This window comes from Chrysochloris asiatica, unplaced genomic scaffold (genome assembly GCF_000296735.1).
Source record: "Chrysochloris asiatica unplaced genomic scaffold, ChrAsi1.0 scaffold00017, whole genome shotgun sequence".
Taxonomy (NCBI): Eukaryota; Metazoa; Chordata; class Mammalia; order Afrosoricida; family Chrysochloridae; genus Chrysochloris; species Chrysochloris asiatica.
The window spans coordinates 15695349-15709544 of NW_006408535.1; the positions used below are offsets into that span (position 1 = coordinate 15695349).

Here is a 14196-nt window from a genome sequence, read left to right on the forward strand (position 1 = left end):
CTGCTGACACCAATCCTCTTTCAGTTATTGTCCCATTTCTGTTTTCCATTCAGCAAAATCACTTTTATATCCATTATTCCTATACTCACTGTTTCTAATTTCTTCCCTCTTTACTCTTGAACACATTCCAATTGGACTTTAACTATTAAACCACTGCTGTTAAGCTGATTCCAACACATAGCAACCCTATAGAATAGAGGAGAACTGCCCCATTTGGTTTCCAAAACCGTAAATCATTACAAACACAGATTGCCGCATCTTCCTTCTATAGAGGAGTGAGTAAATTCAAACTGGTGACATTCTGGTTTAACTACTGTGTTTAACTACTGTGCCACCAGGGCTCCTTAATCAGACTTTAGTCCTCTGAATTCCACTGAAATTGCTCAGCAGGGCCACTGATGTGTCCTCGATGTTCCTCACACCAACAGCAATTCCTCAGTCCTTATCCTGACCTGACCTCTCAGCATTTAGCACTGCTGGTCACTCTTTTCTTATTGAAACATTGTCTTCATTGGGTTGTCACAATGTCACATTCTCCTGGATATCCTTGCTTAGTGTTACATTTTAATCTCCATCAATGGTTTCTCATCTCCTCAACATCAAAGTGTTGGTGTTCCCAGGCTTTACTCCCAGTGACGACTTATCCTAGGCTCATAGCTTCACATTCATAGAAACCTTAGTAACACCCACAATTACTTTACCAACTCAGACACCTTCCTCAAGCACTGGCCCTTTGTGACCAACTGCCTTCCCTACTTCTCCATCTGGATAGCTAATGCACATTTCTTATATAACAAATCCCACTCATCCCCAAACAAAAAACCCTGATAATCCTCCCCTAGGAGTCCTGGTGTGGCACTGTGGGTTAATGCGCTGGACTGCAAGGTCAGTTTGAACCGCAAGCTCAGTGGTTCAAGCTCACCAGCCACTCCTCAGAAACCCTATACAGGGTTGCTATGAGTCAGAGCTGACTCAATGGCACTTATCAACAACAAATAACAATCCTCCCCTAAATTCTTTCCAGTCTCATGTTTTGTTTTTCAGGAAAAGCAACTGTAGTCTCTCAGTTACTCAAGACCCAAACTGTGGATTCAGCCTTGATTTCCTTCCTCTATCCCTCACACTTCTCATCCACACAATAAATGCATCCTGTCAGCTCTATCTAAAAACTCACCATTTCTTAAAACCCCTAACATCTTTCACCTACTTTCTACAATAGCCTCTAATGGGCTTCCTTTCTTTTATCCTTGCCCTTCTATCATCGATTCTAAAAAAAAAAAAAGCCAGAAAAATCCTTTTAAAATGAGAATTAAGTATTTTCACTCAAAACTCCCCAGTAGTTTCCCATCCCTCTCAGAGTAAACGCCCATGTTCTCACAGCGGATTCCAGAACCAAAGTATCACCTCTCAGACCTCATGTCCTATGATTCCCATTCTAGCCACAGGGATCTTGCTGTTTCTCAAAACCTCCAGTCATGGTTCCATTTCAAAGACTGCATTTGTTTGTTATTCCCTCTGCCTGAACTATTCTTTCTCTACATCTATGCAAGGCTTGTGACAATTGAGACTTAACTTGTCCAAAACTGACTACATGCAGGCTGGCCTCTCAGAAAGGAAAGCTGGTCTTTTGTGGTTTGTATTTAAGGTAATTATCCTAGTCATCTTCAAGGCTCTGACCCCCAGGTTCTCTGTTGTGTCTCTACCAAGATGGGGGCTTCCTTAAACATGACCACTGACTTGGTGACTCCTGCCATTAGCTAGCTGTCACTCAGTGGTAGCCATATATCTTGACTGTAAGAGCCTGTCTTAGCCACAACAGAGAATGGTTTTACCCTAAACCACGGATGCCTAGGTGTCAGGCTAGAGTTAGAGTCAAGGTTCAATCATGTCACATTGATACTCTGACCTCTTATTGCTCTTGTGCCCTGATCTTTGCTTTCCTCATCTCCTGCTTCACACTGTCTTAGAAGAAACAATGAGGCAGCAGGGCACCTCCCACTGAAGCTTTCGTCCCATGACTGCTGCTGCACTTGGGGCTGGTGGGAGAGCTCTTGGGCCATCTGCTCTGGTTTATATGACGGCTTGCTCTGTCACCTCCCTCAAGTCTTTGCTGAAATGTCATCTTCTCATCCAGATCTTCCCTGACATAGCTACTTAAAACTGCAATTCACCTTCACTCTGACAATCCCTATCCCTTTTTTATACATACTTGCTATTAAAAAAGAAAAACAAAACACAACCCACAGCCTCTGATGTAATTCTGACTCACTGTGACCTTATCTAAGGCTTCCAAGACAGTAAATCTTCCCAGGAGCAGACAGCCTCATCTTTCTCCTATGGAGTGGCTAGTGGATTTTCACTGCTGACCTTGTGGCTAAGATACCAGTACTTATCCTGCAGTACCACTTTATAGTTGCTGTTGTTAAGTGCCATCGAGTCAGTTCCAACCCATACCAATCCTGTATAGGGTTTCCGAGGAGCTGCTGGTGAGCTTGAACCACTGAACTTGCAGTTCAAACGGCTTTGCAGTCTGGCACATTAACCCACAGCACCACATGTAATCAAAATTACATTACTTATTTTGTATTGTTCATCTTCCTCCAGTGAATGGGAAACTCTAGGAAGGCGGAGATTTTTGTCCATGTGATCACTGCTATATCCCTAGCACTCCATACAGTGCATACTATATGACAGGCACTCTGTACAAATTGATGGAATAAATTTTACTAACCTTGAAAATATGAAATGGTTTAAAACAGGCAAAAAATAATAAAACAGATACTTTGAACACGAATACTTCAGCATGATTTTTAAAATCTTTGACTTCATTCTCCCTCAGAAAGGAGACTATTCTTTTACACAGAGTAGAAAATTATTGACCAATATAATTTGCTTAATATTCTCTAAAAAAAGATGAGACCTTCTATAATTTAAGAGTCATTTAGGTGAGGAGTTCGTAGTTTGTATCACAGTTTGTAGTTTGTATCACCGTTTGTAGTTGGAAGAGTCCGACACTAACTCAGAAAGATCAGGGGACCCTTCAATGTAATGATGAGAAATTCTACTTTTTCTGGTAATAATTTTGTCATTGTCTTATTTTTACTACACAGTGTTGTTTTTTGGGGGTTTTTTTTTTTTTTTTAGTGTAGTGTCTCTAAGTACTTGCCCTTGCCTTTTCTTCCTTATGCAAATATTTAATACATGTCTTCTCTTTCCTCCCAATAACATCCATCCCAGCCAGCTGACCCAGCTTACCACCTGCTTCTGGAATGACCTTCAGATCCTTAGTTGTCCGTAGGCCCTGTCAAGGATTTCCAGGGTTGTTTAGGATGTACACTTAGTAAACTCTATGTTTTTGGCCAAGTTCCTAACACTCACTCCAGGATTTAGAATTGTATTTTTTCCTAAGATCTTAGTTATTTTGTAAATTTTTGGTTTCACTGTAATTTTCTTGTAGGTAGTTCATAAATTCCTAAAACTATTTACCTTTAGGATTGAATTCAATATGCAATTCCTTTACCCAGAACTGAATTCCTGAGGACCATTATTCACATATCTATGGCTAACCACATTCTGGCTAAATGTAAATAACATTTACAATTACAATGAGTGAGAATTCCACACTGTCCTTCCAGTCCTATATGCAGCACTAAATAGACAGGTAGGACTCTGCCAAAATTTTCTTCTCCTACAGAGTCAGAGGAAGGAGCCCTACAATGAAAGGGAACAGTGTATTTTTGTTAGATAATGTTGACTAAGGCTTTCATTTTATTCCGGCAGCAAGTAAATGTTGACTACCTCATATGTACAGGAGTATGGAAGATACAAATCGAGGTCAGACATGTCACCTGCCCCAAAGAACTTCTAACCAATAATTACAGAAAAACTATATTAAATGATTGGACTTTTAAAAATCTTTCAAGGATAAAACCAATATTATATTTCAAAATGTTGCCAAAGAAACAACAATTAAGTTTGATTACATGTCCATTGGATAAGGTAAGAGAGTTTTAAAATATTAAAAATACATTTTCCCATTGATAAAAATTAAGTATGTGGGGGCTCCAAAAAGTTCATGGGGAAAAAAAATCCCATTATCTTTTAATCTTATTCTTCCACAAACTTTTTGAAGTCCTCTCATATACATAAAAATCTTACAAGGAATCTTAAAGGTACTTCATTATTATTACTTAGGAAAGACTAATGTTTATACTAATCTCTGTATGGTGGTGGTGGTGGTTATGTGCTGCAGAGTCAGTTCCGACTCATAGCGACCCTGTACAGGGTTTCCGAGGCTGTGAATCTTTAAGGGAGCCTCATCTTTCTCCCGCGGAACAGCTGGTAGTTTCGAACTGTTGATCTTGCAGTTCACAGCCCAGTTTATAACCACTACGTTACCAGAGCTCCTTAATTTCTGTATAGGAGGATACAAAACTTGTATGAATACATTGGCAGTCCTAAAAACTCTACCCTTAAGTGCTTCAAGTGCTATGTGTAGATCTCATAGCCAAGAAGTCACTACTACTGCAAAAGATTACTGATTTATGTTTTTATAAAAAGCTTTATATTTGTGCTTTTAAGAGGTCATCTTTAATTCTATTGACTTGATGTTTGCTAACCATTAGAAACAATCACTATAATGGTAAGAAAATTCAATTTTTAAGCTATGCCCTGCCTGACATTTGTTAAATGGTAAGCATTTAGCTAAAGTGGGGAAATTAACATCAACACTATTTTCATTATTTCCTCGGCTTGTATTAAAAAACGAAAAACAAAACCTCTTCCTTCATTTGTAGGGGAAAAAAGTAACTTTAATGACAGATGAGATATTTACTGAAAACAACAATCCCCACTGCCACCGCCATGTAACAGGCAGTACGAACAGCTATATCACAGAAGTGCATTTGTGGAGCCTTCACCCACTCTCATCACCTGGTGGGGGAGGAGGTAGATTGCACTGTGTGAACTAGAAGAGATGATGAGACTTTCCCATGTCTCTCCATTACTGTTTCAGTAGCAAATCTCTACACAATGACACAGGCATCTAGTCTGGGTTTGTATATTAAGGCTGCATTCTTCTCCCCAAATTCCACTACAGCAACTCTTTATTTACTTTCTGGCAGAAACTAAAAATTAAAGATGTATAATGTGAAGATACAATCTCTACTTCTCTTGCCCTGCAGGGCTGGCAGTTCCTTCCCTAATACAATGTTGCTGGCAAATGCAGCTATTAACTCTGTGGCTACCACATGCATTCCCTTTTCTTTGAAATTCAATAAAATAGTTGTCTTTAGATGGTGATAGAAAGGAAAGAATGTAGCAGGAACAACAAGAATTACTTTACATACTAATAATAACAATTTTAGTTATCAAAACAGAAAGTGAACAAGTATGCCTTTATACTGTCCTTTTAAAAATTTAACCTCCTAGGGTTCTAATAATCAGGCCTATGCTTCAGGAATGCATAGTAGCACTCAGCATAGCCTCTATATTCTCATTTCAAAGAGAATCACTCAAACCGACATCTATCCTGTCAAAAACTTCAACTTTGAGCTGCTAATGTAGAATAAAAATCAATATAAATTTTGATCATTTGATGAATATTTACTTCTTTCTTTAGCGTTTGGGGATTTAGAATTGAAAAGTGCTGAATCAAGTCATTTTATTTTTTTGTGTTTGTGCCAACACCAATTTACTACCCTCCAGAAAGTTCCTGAACAAGATGTCTCAGGTGGCATGCATGTTAGTTTCCCTGTCAATCATAGCAGTGTGTCAGTAGGGAACCATAATCATTTTCCTTTCAGACTCTTAGTGTTCCAAAAAGGAATATGTTGATTACTTCCCTGGAAAAGGTAAACTTTCTCATTTAGACACACTATTGTAAGTCTGGGTGTCTGTTGTGTTTTGGCATTCAGCTGGGTCTAAATTGATACGATCTATTAAAAGTTAAACACTTCATTTTAGACTGCATGGGTCGTGTACAATAGAGGTTACAAATGGGCTTCTCTACAAGTAAAATTCAGTAGCACCTAAAGACAAAAAGCTTTTATAGAAACTGCCACCTTTCTCTCTGCATTTTCTGAAAAATAACAAGAAAATCACTATTGACTGCTTTAATCAGCAGAAAGATTTCACAATAAAAAACATCATTTTTTTTTTACAGATGAAAAGAATACAGACTACAGACAGACAACTAAGAAGCTTAGTAATTTAAATGTGAGTCCAATTTGAGGCTATTTATATGAGTAGAGAAGGAGCTTTGGTCACATAGTGGTTACAAACTGGGCTGCTAATCTCATGGTCAGCAGTTCGAATCTATCAGCTGTTCCACGGAAGAAAGATGAGGCTTTCTGCTCCTGTAAAGATTTACAGCCTCGCAAACCCTGTACAGGGTCGCTATGAGTCGGAACCGACTCCATGGCACATAACAACAATAACAACATATGAGTAGAGCAGCATACAGCCATTTTTATTACAGTACTTTAAGATTATACACACACACACACACACACACAGCCACACAAGTGTGCATGCATGTGGCTCAAAAGTCTACTATTCTTACATAATGTTCCCATAGTGATTTTTAAAATAATGGTATTTCCCAATTTGAAAAAGACTAAATTAATTGTAAGCACCCAAAAGTCAAGCTTTTCTCATTTAAAACAAAAAACTCACATACGACCTATTGACAGAAGACTTAATATTAAGGAGATATTTTTGCTGGTTCCTTACAAATTAAATAAAAATGGCAGCAGCTGCCTTTCCCAAGGATGATATAGCCTTAGACGATCACTAGATATTATGTAGACAGATGTTTTAAATAAAATAAAGTATTTAGATTGCTAGATACCTTGCTAGATATGAAGGCAATTATAGGATGTCTTTGTTAAATTACATTTTTCATTTTTGTGAGGGGAAAAAAGAATTGTCTTGGAAACAGTACCGACAGGAAATGATCCTATATCTAAAACAGCTGGAGACTGTAACTAATATAAATTTACTTGAAAATAAAAATGTTGTATGCCTCTGGAGACATGCAGTAACATGCCATAAAAACAGATGAGAATATAAAAGTATTTAAAAGAGGGGAAAACAACATTTTATCTAGGTATTATACTGAGATGTGATCCATTGATAAATGAAAAATATTTGCAAAATATGAAGAAAAGAAAATCAGAAGAGACATTACTAAGCCTACAGTAAGTATTTTGTTTTAGATAGCAAATTCGTAGGAAATATTAAAAATGTTTTTCTAGGAAGAATCTTTTGATTTTTAACATACTGATTATTAATTGATTTAGGAAAGTCATAATAATAACATACATGCAGAAAATCATATTTAATTGGGAAACTCTTGTGGAAGTGGAGGAAGAGTATATTGAATAGGGCAAGGACCACAAATGTTGAATAGAAATCCTCCAGAGATTCTCAAAGCCATATATGATAGTCCCACACAGGAGTGCTCACTCACTTTCCCATCACTTCCAGCCCAACTGATGTTTGCTGCTGACTTGGAGAGCCACCCAAGACACAAAATCTTACAAAATATTTAAGGACGTTAACATGGTACCCACCTCCAAGCTCATGAATGTCAAGATTCTTCACTTAAAGACTGAAATGCATTAAGCTACAAGGTAATTTTAAGACATAAGTAATAGTTTGGGTAGAAATGCATTTGTATCATAGGGGCTCAGAGAGCCTGGAAAAGCGCCCCCAAATCAGAGATGTCCAACTTCCTCATTTATATGCAAGACTCATCCTGGTCCTGATTTTAGTGGTTTGAGTCATGAGCAGAAGGAGATCGTTTGGTTTGGTTGGAAGCTATGGTTTCCTATGGGACCTCAATATGTACAGAAAGAGAAGATTGTACATCCTAAGTAGTTGGCTTATGCATATGAACCAAAGAGAAGACCCTACAGAGATGAGCCTGAAGGAAGAAAATGAGGTGAGGAGAATGAAGTTAGAGTAGGAAAGCCAGGGGGAAAGTAAGTGTTGTGATGAATGTGAAGAATCCGTCAGAATAGCAAAATTAAAAATAGAATGTGCTTAAAACAAAACCTTCACTCAAAGAAAACTCTTTTGTAGGTTGAAGCTCTAATAATATCCTCCAGAAAGAAACTCGATGGTTCAAAGTCACCAGCCCTATGCAGGAGAAAGATGAGGCAGTCTGTTTCTGTAAAGATTTGCAGCCTTGGAAACCCTATGCAGTAGTTCTACTCTGTCCCACAGGGTCACTACAAGTGGGAATCAACTCAACAGCAATGGGTTTGATTTTTGGTTATTACTCATGATGTCATCTGGGTAGCTTTGACTCATTACAGCTGTGTCTTGGGACATTCAAGAAACTCCATGCTTTAGTTTTGTGAGCTGCTGCAAAACAAATACCACAAAAGGGTGACTTTAAAGAACAGAAATGTGTTTCAGGGACAGATTAGTCAATTGTCATAGCATAGTTCACTCAAGTTTTGATGAATAGTAGCATCTGGGGTCTTAAAAACGTGAAAGGGACCATCTAAAATACAACTATTGGCCTCTTTCCATATGGAATAAAAGATAAAGAAGGACATCAAAGGCTCAAAGAAGAAACTAGTCTACATAAATAATAGCCCATGCAAAGCACAACCTCTTCTAACCTGAGATCAGAAGGACTAGATGGTACCCGACTAGCATTACCGCTCTGACCAAGGACACAATACATGGTCACAGAATAATGGGAGAAAAATGTAGAAGAAAACTCTAATTTCTAATAAAGCCAGAACTACTGAACCAACAGAGACTAGAGGAAACTCTGAGACTATTGCCCTAAGATAAACTTTCAATGTGAAAAAGAAGCTAGTTCTGCAGGCCACCTATCAGCCAGATAATAGAGTAGCTTATAAAATAAGAAAAATCACCCATCTGCTCCCTTAAACATCTAACTGTATGAGACAAAATGGTCAACATTTACCCAAAAGCCAAGACAAGGCAGCAAGGAGGGGAATGGGCAATCCTAGATCACTGGAAACAGAACAGAGAGAAAATAATGAGAATGCGGACACATTGTAAAATTGGTAACCAATGGCACGAGACAATTTGTATGAAAATTGTTAAAGGGGAACCAAATCTGCTGTGCAAACTTTCACCTAAAACACAATAAAATACTCTTAAGAGGGGGGAAAAAAAAAAAGAAGAAAGAAAGAAACTCTAGAACCCAGACTAAAACTCAAAATATTCCCAACAAGTCTTGCTTCTCTCCAGGGTCACCAAATCACAATGAATCAGCATTAACTCACTGGCAATGAGCTTACTCCTGAGAGATATATGGTAAACATACACACACATAGACTAACACACACTAGTATAAAATTCTGCAACAGTGATTTCCATGTGTTTGTATAGTGTTTATGACAATATAAACTGATCATCACTAAAACTATTAATTATGAAGAAAAGAAGCCCTAGTAACACTTGCAAATATATAATAGTGTAACTGATGCCTAAATATTAATATACTGTTATACTTGGATATGGTAGTGGTGGTGGTGGTAATGTGCCTTGGGGTCAGTTCCTACTCACAGTGACCCTGCATAGGGTGTCTGAGGCTGTAAATCTTTACAGGAGCAGAAATCTTTACAGGAGCTTTATCGTTCTCCCGCAGAACAGCTGGTAGTTTCGAACGGCTGACGGTTAGATTAGCAAGCCAACTCATAATCCAAAAACAGATTTTGTTTAAAAATATGAAATACATCAGACTTTCATGATAAATCAAAGAAATAAAATTTGAAGAAAAAGCTTTGGTATTTCAAGAAGTAATTGCTCCATCCCTCTCCCTCAGTCTGCAACTTAGACATCATTTAGCAATCTAGTCACTCATTCTTTCATTCAACCAACACAGAATTTTCTGGGCATTTTGGATACAACTATGAACAAAACAGATGTGGTCTCTGTCCTTGTGGAATTTACATGTCAGTGGGATATGGACCAAAAATAAGCATGCATACAAATAAGGGGGGAAATTAGCCAGCCAAATAAATACAATAATTGTAAAGTTGACAGCTGAATTAGTTTGGAGTCTCTGTGAACCTATCTTAGGGGTTGAACATTTTATTAAGCATTTTCATTCTCTCTTGGTTTCTGGTGATTTGAGATTTCCTATTTTAACTGTTATGCCTTCGACATCTTCCCTGCTATGACTTTGAGAATGTCACTTCTCTCTATTGTCTGCAATGTTATAGATTTTCCCCACAAGTCTTAGCTTAAATGGATCTTTTATCTCCATAGTTAAAGTGTCATAGAGGCTTGCGAAAATTAAACATCATCACTTTAAATTAAAATGTGCAACATACAGAATTAATAGCCTCCAGGAGTTTTCCTGTTTGCAATTCTTAGATAATTCCAATCTATTTCTGAAGCTGAAGGAATCAAAGGAAACTTCGGTTAAAGCATCCTTTACAAGAATATTTATTCTGCTACAATTGCTGTGTTTGGGAATCTTGGGTGGAGTGGAGAGTCCCAAGGAGCAGCACAGTGCCCTGAATTCAAGACTGCCAGAGAAAATAAATAAGACATGAGAGAGAAAGAGAATACTTACCATAGTGAGAAGATCAGGCAAGTAAAGGACATTTAAACTATGACTAAACCATGTGAAGAGGAGATCAGAAGTTTCAGGTAGAGAGAACAGCATGTCCAAGCTTGGTTCTTACTAGGACAGAATATGTGGCAAGAGTGAAAGGACTTCAGGATGAGACCAAAGTAAAGGCTAGACAAGGAAGGCCTTTGAAGACTCTGGTAGCTAAGGAGGGGTGTGTCTGATACACATTGTTGGAACTAGAGGTCAGATCTTATATCAGAAAACACAGAAGTATTCAGTGACTAATGACAATATGTCAAAAGGACACAAGAATTTGATGAACTTGACCTACATCTATGGAAGCAATAGCTCAAAAAAGGGAACAAGTCCTTACAGCAAGAATCATTCCCACACCTTCCACACACAGAGTAGATAGGGATGGGCAACTTGGACATTGGCTACCCAAAGTGGTGGGTGGGGGGCTACAAAGGCAAGAAGTGACTGGCTTACAAGCTTTCAAGAGGGAACCTAGATCCAGAGGGCATGGAGGAAGGTAGAATCTCCAGTGAGTAGTATTCAATCTGTCTAGGCGGGGCTGATGCAATGAAATGCAGATGGGTCTCTGGTGATACAGTAGTGAATAATTGTTATCAGGACTGATTGTGAGGGTTGGAAATGTAAAGGTAGATGTTTTATAGAAAGGAGGGGAGTGATTAACTTTTCAGTCTAGGAGCGGAGGTCCCTAGGACCATCAAGGGAGAAGAGCAGAGAGCAGGACCCTACCCAGAGAAGTAGTGATGCCTGAAATGGAGCCAGAGATGATGACGTGGAGCGATGGAGCAGCTGGAGACTTTAGATCCAGAGAGGGAGAGCGACTGTGTGCTGAAGACCTGGGGGGTACGGGAGAAGGATTGCATGGAGGGGATTGTAACCATGGCAATGAGATGATATACGATAGAATGAATGTAAAACTAATGTTCTCCCATGTAAACTATCACATAATTCACAATAAAACAGTAAAATAAAAACTTAAAAAAAAAAGGACACAAGACCTCATGAAAAAGTTCCCATTGGGAAAACTGAAGACAATTTGAGTGCCAAAAAGAAAACAATATTACAATTGGTTGCAATAAATTGAAAATCCACAAGTTGATAATCATAAACAAAGGAGAAAAGGGGGGGAAAAAGTGCCACCATTAGTAGCTACTGACCCCTTACTACAATAACAGTTAAGTTGCTGTCATTGTTGTTACGGTGCTGTAGAGTCAATTCTGACTCATACTGACCCTGCATAGCGCTTCTGAGGAGTTGCTCACTGAGATAAGTGCCGCTGAGTCAATTCTGCCTTATGGTGACCTTGTACAGGTTTCCAGGGAGCAGTTGGTAGGTTTGAGCCACTAACCTGGGGTTCACAGTCCAGTGCCTATCCTACTGGGTCACACAGGAGCCCTTCCAAGGAGTAGAGTGGGGAAAATGAGGATTTCCCTAGTTGTTTGTTTTTTTTTAAAAAAAGACACATGATAGCGCATCTGAAGCTGATGAGAGAAAACCTTAATAAAAAATAAAAAATAAAATGCCAGTTGAAAAGGTGGAAGAAAGCATAAAATTAGAAAGTCACCATTGTACAACCCTCAAAGAAAGAAATGATCCCATTAAGAATCATTAATGAATTTAAAACCAATTTGTAAATCTTTGACAGGGAACCAAATTGTTACATGGTACCAAAGCTTTGCCCCATAATTACCAGCTAATTATAAGGGAACTCTTAGCCCTACAAAGAAAGCATCTGACTACCACCATTCTAGTATCATCAGTAGTGGACAGTGTGACATGACGGGATACCATATGAAGTACTTGCCTCATACAGTGAGTGTTCTCACCAAGAATGCTTAACCTGAATCCAAGAACGCCTCGGGAACTTACTAGGATATTAACACGACATTCTTCAAACTGGTGTGTAAAGGCAGCTGAGACCTCAGTTTGAGTGGAGTGCTAAAACAGAAACACTGTGGAATGAAAGATGACAGTGAGGAACAAAGCCATTTTATACTGGCGTAGTGGATTATGAGTTGGGCTTGCCATCTGACCTTGTCCCTCTTTGGGACAAAGATGAGGCTTTCTGCTCCTGTAAAGATTTACAGTCTCAGAAACCCTATACGGGGATGCTGTGAGTCAGAACCAACTCCACAGCACACAATCACCACCACTGCCACCTTCAATTGGCTACATCCTAAATTGAGAACCTCTCTAAAAAAAAAAAAAAAAAAAAGATTAACATTTTACTTTTAGTCAGAATTCTACACCTAAATGAAACTCTGTCATTTTACTGAAGGTTTAAAATAAACAGCATTTATATATTATAGTATTAGGTATTTATATTTTATAGTTCTGTGGGCAGCTGGTGTGATGCTGTAAAATCAGCACTGGACTTCGAACCATAAGGTCAGCAGTTCAAACCCACCAGTTGCTCCTCAGAAATTCTATACATGGTCACTGTGAGTGGGAACCGATGCAACGGCACTTAACAACAACAACAACAATAATTCTGAGTAACCAATCCTTCTATAAAATAAATATTTTGATCAACTATTTGAAACAATATTATGAAAATGCTCAGGTTAATGAAACGTGACAATTTTGGGTTCACTATCACTTTTTAGATCCATTGATATTCCTTTACTATTCTTTGAGATGGTGGAGATCACATTATAGAATTTTGCAAAACCAATGACACATTCATTGCAAATACCTTTTTAAAACAACATAAAAGATACTACATAATGAACTTCATCAGATGTTATACACAGAAATGCAACTAACTACATCTGTGGGAAAAAACAATGGAAAAGCTCAGTATCATCAACCAAAACAGGGCCAGGGGCATAAACAGACCATCAGTTACTCATATGCAAGTTCAGGATGAAGCTGAACAAAGTTAAAACAATCCTATGATAGCCAAAATATGACCTTGAATATATACCACCTGAATTTAGAGTTATCTCAAGAATAGATTTGATGCATTAGACACTAATGACCATAGACCAGAAGAACTGTGAGATGACATCATAAAGATAGCAAAAGGTCAATAAAGGGAAGAAGTCTTCACATCAAAGATCAAACCTAACCCCTCTGTACACAGCGTTGATAGGGACGGGCAACTTAGACACTGGCTACCGAAAATGGAGTGGGGAGGGGCGGGGAGAGTTACAAAGACATGAAGTGGCTGGCTTACAAGTTTTCAAGAGGGAATTTACTTTCAGAGAATGGGTGTGTGTGTGTGGAGGGGGGGAGGTGTAGAATCCCCACTGAATAGTTTTCATCTTGTCTAAATGGGTCAGGTGAAAGGAGATGGGGATGGAATTCCTTGATTCAAGAGTGAATAGTTGTTATCATACCTGATTTTGATTCTCACAATTGTAAAGTTAGAGATTGTATAACAAAAAGGGGGTAGTAGTTAATCTTGCGTTCCAGGAACAGAGGATGCCAGGACCTTCGAAAGCGAAGAGTATGAGCTGAACACGGGACTCTAACCAGAGAAGCAGCAACAGAGAACTCTAAACTCATGGAAAGAGAAAAGCTGTGTGCAGGCAGCCAGAAGACTGGCTTCCAGAATATGCCCTGTGGCTGTTTAAACAATTATATATATC

The 14196-nt window shown here is 38.5% G+C and overlaps 1 protein-coding gene across 1 annotated transcript in view; it reads right to left on the bottom strand.

Annotated features, from left to right (window-relative positions):
• AKAP6 (A kinase (PRKA) anchor protein 6) overlaps positions 1–14196 on the bottom strand; it is a 516985-nt gene that overhangs the window by 214159 nt on the left and 288630 nt on the right. The gene's annotated exons all lie outside the window — the stretch shown is intronic.